Source organism: Marmota marmota, unplaced genomic scaffold (assembly GCF_001458135.2).
Source record: "Marmota marmota marmota unplaced genomic scaffold, marMar, whole genome shotgun sequence".
Taxonomy (NCBI): Eukaryota; Metazoa; Chordata; class Mammalia; order Rodentia; family Sciuridae; genus Marmota; species Marmota marmota.
Window position 1 is genome coordinate 10211843 of NW_026000057.1, and position 7013 is coordinate 10218855.

General features: G+C 40.0%; 1 long non-coding RNA gene across 1 annotated transcript in view; it reads right to left on the minus strand.

Annotated features, from left to right (window-relative positions):
* Nucleotides 1-1714: 1714 nt before the first annotated feature.
* The window catches only part of LOC107141262, a 12994-nt gene continuing 7695 nt past the window's right edge, over nt 1715-7013 (minus strand). The window contains exon 2 of the long non-coding RNA XR_001503411.2: nt 1715-2823. This is a non-coding gene — a long non-coding RNA (uncharacterized LOC107141262). The remainder of the gene's footprint in view (nt 2824-7013) is intronic.

The window sequence follows — 7013 nt, forward strand, 5'->3', positions numbered from 1 at the left end:
ACCTGTTTCAGAGCTGATCTAAATTGATGGTTCATACAATCAAAATAAAGGAATAAACAGACACAATTTTCTTAAAGCACCCACTTATGTTGACATAATTTCCGTTGTTAGAGCTGTGGAAGTCGGAAGAGGCCTCTGCTACCTCTGCTATATCAAGGGTGCATATGGGTACCAAAGTCCTTCCCAGGGGGAGGAATCAGAGTATTGGGACAGGAGTCATATATAGATTTTTTATATATTTATGAAAACAAGTTTCCTGAGGAGTTCAATTAGGCAATGTTGTTAGCATAGTTTGCACAAAATGACCCAAAAATGCTGTAAAACTTACATATCTTTAAAATATTTTAAAGTCAGACTTTGTTCTTATTGGCTATCCAATTAGAGCAAATTAATGACTTTTTTTTTAACAAGCAATAATCTGAAACATAAAATTAAGTTTGGGGTTAAGAGCAATTCTTGGAATTGTTAAGGATATACATTGATTGAATAGTAATAAAGAGATGCAGGGTGCTAGGATTAATGGCTTGAACACTTTACCAGAAGAACCTCTTTTTAAAAAGTGCCTCACACACTGTGCAATTATAGAGGTCAGTACATTTCTCAGATATACACTCAATTACATGTTGCTGAAGTTTGTATCTTCTGGAATCTGAAGTTATTTAAAATGCCAAATTTTGAGAAGTGTTTTTATCATCTCATAAGATTTTGCTTCATCCAAGTGAGATTCCAGGATCCATTATACTTCTCAGAACTTCTCAGTTCATTATTTGATAGGGTTCAATCAAGGTTAGAGGACTGAGTGCCCAGCAAAGATCTTAGATGCCTAAAGAGAGCAAAAAGCAAATTGAATCTCTTCTAAGAATCCAACTGTTCATGAGAAACAAACTTGAAGTAACAACGCTAAGCAGAAAATAGACAAGTTGTGTGATGATCTGGAAAACAGCAATGTTGGCATAAATATCTGAGAATCACCATGGACCATAAGTTGATTATGAGTATGCAAAACAGCAACGAAAACAAAAAGTCACATAGGATGTGCTAATGAGAGGATGACAGACAAATCTATTAAGTTATAACCCACAAAGACTGTCTTTTATCAAGGCACTGCATGGTCCCAGGACACATGACTTCAGTGCTCAAACAAACCAGACACTGGTGCCTCATTGTATAGAGACCTCGCTGGCTTGGAACCCTGCCTTTAAAATTATCTGCATAGGGTTGGACAAGTGGTGCACACCTGTATTCCCAGGGGTTCAGGAGGCTGAGGCAGGAGGATCATGAGTTCAAAGCTAGCCTCAGCAACTAAGCAAGGCCCTGAGCAACTCAGCAAGACCCTGTCTCTAAATAAAATATAAAAAAGGGCTGGGGATGTGGCTCAGTGTTTAAGCACCCTGGGTTCCATCCCTGGTACCAAAAGTAAAAATAAAAATCTGCATAGCTCTAAAGGCAAGAAATTTGTTAAAGGAACCCTAAAAGTCAGGTGTGGAGGAGTTTCACTTTGCATTAAGGCAGCCTTTCAAACACAGACCCCAAATTCAGCAGCAAAAGTTTGGTTACCCTCAAATCTCCTTTCAGTTTACACGCTGTTAGCAAAATAAATAAAGTTTTCATTCTTGGTTTCTTTCCTGGAATAAAATATCAAATGTCCTAGGAGAGCTGAGGCCTCTCAATTTGCTAGATTGCTTTTCAGAGGTCAGAATGAGAACACTAAGGATTAGATGGAGATGATTTTAATGTGATGAGGGAATGGCCAATGAACCCTTCTCCATTTTCCACCATTGCTTTCAGTAACAGGTTATCCATAAATACCGCGTAGAATGTCATCTCTGATGGACTGATAGTGACCTCGTGGAGAACTGTGTTGGGGACAGGAGGTTGGTCCCAGCTCAGCAGGAAAGCAGGCTGTGCTCGATGAGTAACACCAGCCTCAGGTACAACTATTTCCTGTTCCTAATCTGTTTGTTTCAAATAAACTCAACGATCTTGGAGAAGAAGAAGGGTGACAGATGTCCCCACCTGCACATATTCCCTGCCCATAGATCACAGATAAGGGAGAGAGCTTTAGTAGAGGTGATTTTAGCTGAGAAGGAAAGTGCGGGTTTGGTTCTTTCTCTGGAGATTCTGAGAAGTTCCCAAGGGTCATTTGGATGTGGCCAAGTCAAGTCTACAAGTCACCTGACGACACCTCATCAGGACCATGGACTCTCTCACTGCATCTTCTTGGCAGATAGAAATGTGCTTTCCAACCCTTGGGACGGTGGAGACATTGAAGCGCTTGCTTGCTTTGTTTGATGTCTTTTCCATGACATAAGTGTCCTTGAGGACAGTTCCTGTTGAACGCCATTGACCTATCAGAGGACTTGAATAATAGAGGACACTATCCAAAGTGGTTAGGTAATGAGGTGACTCAGAAGGAAACTAGAGATAAAGCAGCTTCCTGATGAAAACCCTGAGGGATGAAGCAGACAGGTGAGGAGGACCTAGCGAGGGTGGCCAGAGCGAGGGCAGCTGCAAGCCGGCTGCCAGGAGGGGTGCCCACCCGTCAGAAGCCAAGGTGTCACAGGACTCCTCCAGCCTGGGAGCAGGGCTGGACAGCAGCCAGGCCTTTCCCAGCGCCTCTCAATCGTTCTTTCTTCCAAGTCCAGGTGTTGCCATCGTCAAAGGAGTGGGTGGTAGAAGGAACAGCAGAAGGTTCTGCATCTACATAGATGTGAAATTTATTTAAGTTCATCTTCCTCCTCGGTGGGCAGGACAGACGGGCTCCCTCAGTGGCCACTCCTCTTGGACAACATCAGCACCTTTCAGGTTTAGGATTCATTGTCACTGTTAAAATGAAACAAAATAAAACAGAACTGTAGTATATTTTTAAGAAGCAATGCGAAGATGCAGAAGTAACTAGAGAGCATTAACACCAGGCATGGTGGTGCACACCTGTAATCCCAGCGGCTTGGGAGGCAGAGGCAGGAGGATCGTGAGTTCAAAGCCAGCCTCAGCAACTTAGCAAGGCCCTAAGCAACTAAGACCCTATTTCAAAATAAAATACAAAAAAAGGTTGGGGACGTGGCTCAGTGGTTAAGCACCCTTGAGTTAAACCCCCAGTACCAAAACAAAACAAAACAAAAAACACTGACATTCAGGTAGCCAACATTGTCCAGCTTACAATTTCTGAAACAAAGGTCAGTTTGAATTTTGTATTTGATCCCTGAGGAGGAAATCCATGAATGCCAAGAAATAATCCCAGCTCTCGTTCTAATATCCCTCCCCAGCACTTACGCAGAGAGAACCAGATGGAGTTGGGGTTCCCCCCTTTAATTAAATCTAATCCTATTTTCTATGACTAGATGCCAAAATAGCATTTTTTTTTCTCTTTAAATTCCATGTGTTGTTTTCCCTCAAGAGTTTGTGGCCCTGGCAGGTTTTCAATAGCCCGTTTTGTTCACACCCACAGAGGATCTGGAGGTGCCCATTCAGCATCATTTAGAATTCAATCATCGGGCATCTTAGGGTGTGAGTAGACATAAATTATAGAGTTGGTATTTGAACCTGATGGTGTTATTGGCTAATCTGTGCTTTTGTTTCGAACTTGACTATCTCTGCCAAATATCTGGCTTCTCAGCTTTTTCCCAGCGGATTCCCAGGGGGACTGCACCTCCACACAAGTCTCCTAGAAAGCAAATTGCAGTAGCTTCCTCCCCACTTTTTTTTTTTTTTAGTTTTGTACCCCTTCACTCAAATTCTAGCATGTCTCTATTTGAAGTCAACTCTGTCTCCAAGAAAGTACTTGAGAAATAATTATCAACAGAGCTGGTGTCTCCCGAGCTCACAGGTGTGTTTGGCCTGCAATGGATGATATTGTTCCGACTCCCACTTCAGTGATCTCAGTAAAACACAGAGTGGTAGCCAGGCATGGTGACACAGCTGTGGTCTCAGGTACTCAGGATGCTCGTTGGAGCCAAGGAGTTCAACGCCAGTCTAGGCAACATAATGAGAGACCCCATCACCAATTTTTAAAAAAAAAAAAGTTTCCAAAAAGGACTTTAAAACAACCAGATCAATTGATGAATTTGATCCTCAGCACCCTTCTCCACCCGAAAACAAATTGTTGTTTTTCTTTTTAATCTGAAGACCAACCCTTTCTTATTTTCTTTACGTCTTATTTTATTTACTGTGGTTTTCAAAGTACAGTAAGTCACTCTGAACAACTCTTCAATAGAGAAAGGAGGTTTCATTTCTTGGAAACTGGGTGGTAGCAGGATAGTATTTCTAAGATTCAGGAGTGCATCACTGCAGAGCAGAAGTTCCTGAATTCTGGGGCCTTATCTTGACATTTCAGCCACTCTAAGCAGAGTTTAGTACAAAACTGGAGAGCAACTGGTAAAGCCATCTTTTGTCCACATCTCTGATCTCTGTCCAGCTGTTATGATCAAAGTGATTTTTTAATTTAATTATTATAAAACCAGTCCATATTCATTGTTGAAAAATAGAAAATACAAGAAGCAAAATAAAAATACCAACCATGTCATGATAGCTAATACTTGGTATTTATTCTTCCAAACGGTGATAATATATGTAACAGATATATGTATATACGTATATACATAGTCCTTTCGGGTACAAAGTTAGGATCATGTTATTCATGTTGTTCTGTAATCTGCTTTTCCTACTCTCATTCACATAAAATATCTTTGCTTGCTAATCCAACACCTGGGGCTAGAGGTATATGGCTCAGTGGTAAAGTGCTTATCTAGCATGTGCAAAGCCCTGGTCTTGACCCCCAACATCACATTCCATAGTCCTACAACATCCACCCTCACCCCAATCTTTTTTTCACATTTCCTTAGTGTTAAATTTTTAGGCCATTTTCAATTTTTATTGAAACTACACTCCCAAACACACCTTTTTTAATATTTATTTTTTAATTGTAGGTACAATAAAATTGTACAATACCCTTATTTTATTTTTATGTGGTGCTGAGGATCAAACCCAATGCCTCGTGCATGCTAGGCAAGCGCTCTACCTCTGAGCCACAACTCCAGCCCCCCAAATACACTTCTAATTATTGTCTTTGCATAAATCTCTAGGAGAGGAACTGCAGGTCAAGGTATGTGCAGTATTTAAGATTTTCATGGCCTTTGTCAGATTATCTTCCTTCCCTAGAAATTGTGTAAAATTTATACTCTCCCAGCACTTCTTTTTAGGGAAATGTCCTTTGCCCCCATCCTCTCCAACACTAGATATTATTATTTTCATTTTTTAAAGTCTAATAAGTGAAATTGGTACTATATCTTCCTTTTCATTACTTTCATTTACTATTTTATTACTAAGAACAATAAATATGTTTTCCATTAGTTGGTAATTTCAATTTCTTTTGCTCACTTGCTTATTAATAGTCTTTGCTCATATTTAAAATAGGACGATTATCTTTTTATTGGTTTGGGTATTAAGAATAATAATTTTTGTTCTTACAGACTGCAAAAAGTTTATATTTTGTTCTTATTTTATTTACTGTGGTTTTCAAAGTACAGAAATTTTGAGTCTTTAATGCAGATAAATCTATTCTTTCCTAAGATAGCTTTCGACTTACCTGTCATTCTTTCAAACTAATCCCATCCTTTAAGTTATATAAAATTGACCTATTTTTTTCTGGATTTTTTTCTCTTTTTAACATTTACACTTATCTGTAATTTTAGCATAACATGTAAGGTACAGTTCTAAGTTTTCCCCCAAGGTTAGCCATCTCCAGACTATTTATTGTATAATCCACTCACCGTGAAATGTTATCTTTATGATATATTAAGTGTTTACATATACTGCTTCTGAATTTTCTATTCTATTTCATTAATAATTCTGATTTGGTTCCAGGTAGACACTGTCTTAATTATTGCCATGCTCCTGACGAACCTCCCTGACACTTCCTACTCCATCTCACGATTGTTCTTTTTTCCTTCTTTTTAGAATCATCTGGCTACTTGTGGGCAGGTATTCTTCTAGATAGGTGCACTGGGATTTTTAAGAGATGAGTTGAATTTAAAATGATAATTTTCACATTGTTGTCTTTCATTCAGGAACACAGTATGCCTCTCCATTCATTCAAATTTCTTATGTTCCCCCAGAAAAAATTTAAGGGCTGGGGGTGAAGCTCAGGGGCAGAACATGTGCTTAGCATGCACAAGGCCCAGGGTTCCATCAGCAGCATAAATAAATAAATAAATACTTAATTTTTTTTTATATTACCCCATGCATTCTGTTACTGTTGTTGTTATCTCTGAGTGGTTCATAAAGTGTGTGGCTTTCGTGATAGTATTAACGTTGGAATGTGCTAATAGGTGGCTTTTTTTAGCATAATGAGAACACAGGGTCAGATGGCCATGAGATCAGTCACATCGTGCTGTGTGACTTACCCTTAGTTTTCTTGTTTCATCTCATCTGCAAAATAAAACAAGACAAAACCTAATAATACCATGCACCCCATAGTGTTGTTAGGATGAATAATGAGGGGTGGGGCGTGGCTGAGTGGTACAGCACTTGTTCAGCACTGGGTTCAACCCTGGGCACCACACACACATGCGCAGAGAATAAATGAGGAAATGCCGACCTGACACCCAGCCACATGAACTTGTGCTGGTTATTCTTATTTTTCATGTCTTACACTAGTAAATGTTTGTGGGTAAAGCATTAGCTTATCAAAGGCCTTAAGAAACCATCTTCCAAAACATGCTTTAAATTTCTAAGGAGAAGCACTTCCTGTGACACTGCTGTTTACTAGGGTGCTTACTGCTGCAGCTCTGTGGACCATGATCAGAGGGACACTGCCCCAAATGGGTACAGGTTGCTTCATCATGGGACATCAGGTCACTCCCAGAGTGTAGCAACTCTCTCTGGTGGTAGGTACAATGGCCATCATCAGGATTGCTAGTGAGCATCAGCCTGGAATCTGGCCCAGCACCTGAGCCTGGAGACATTCTCTCTCATTCTCTCTCTCTCTCTCTCTCTCTCTCTCTCTCTCTCTCTCT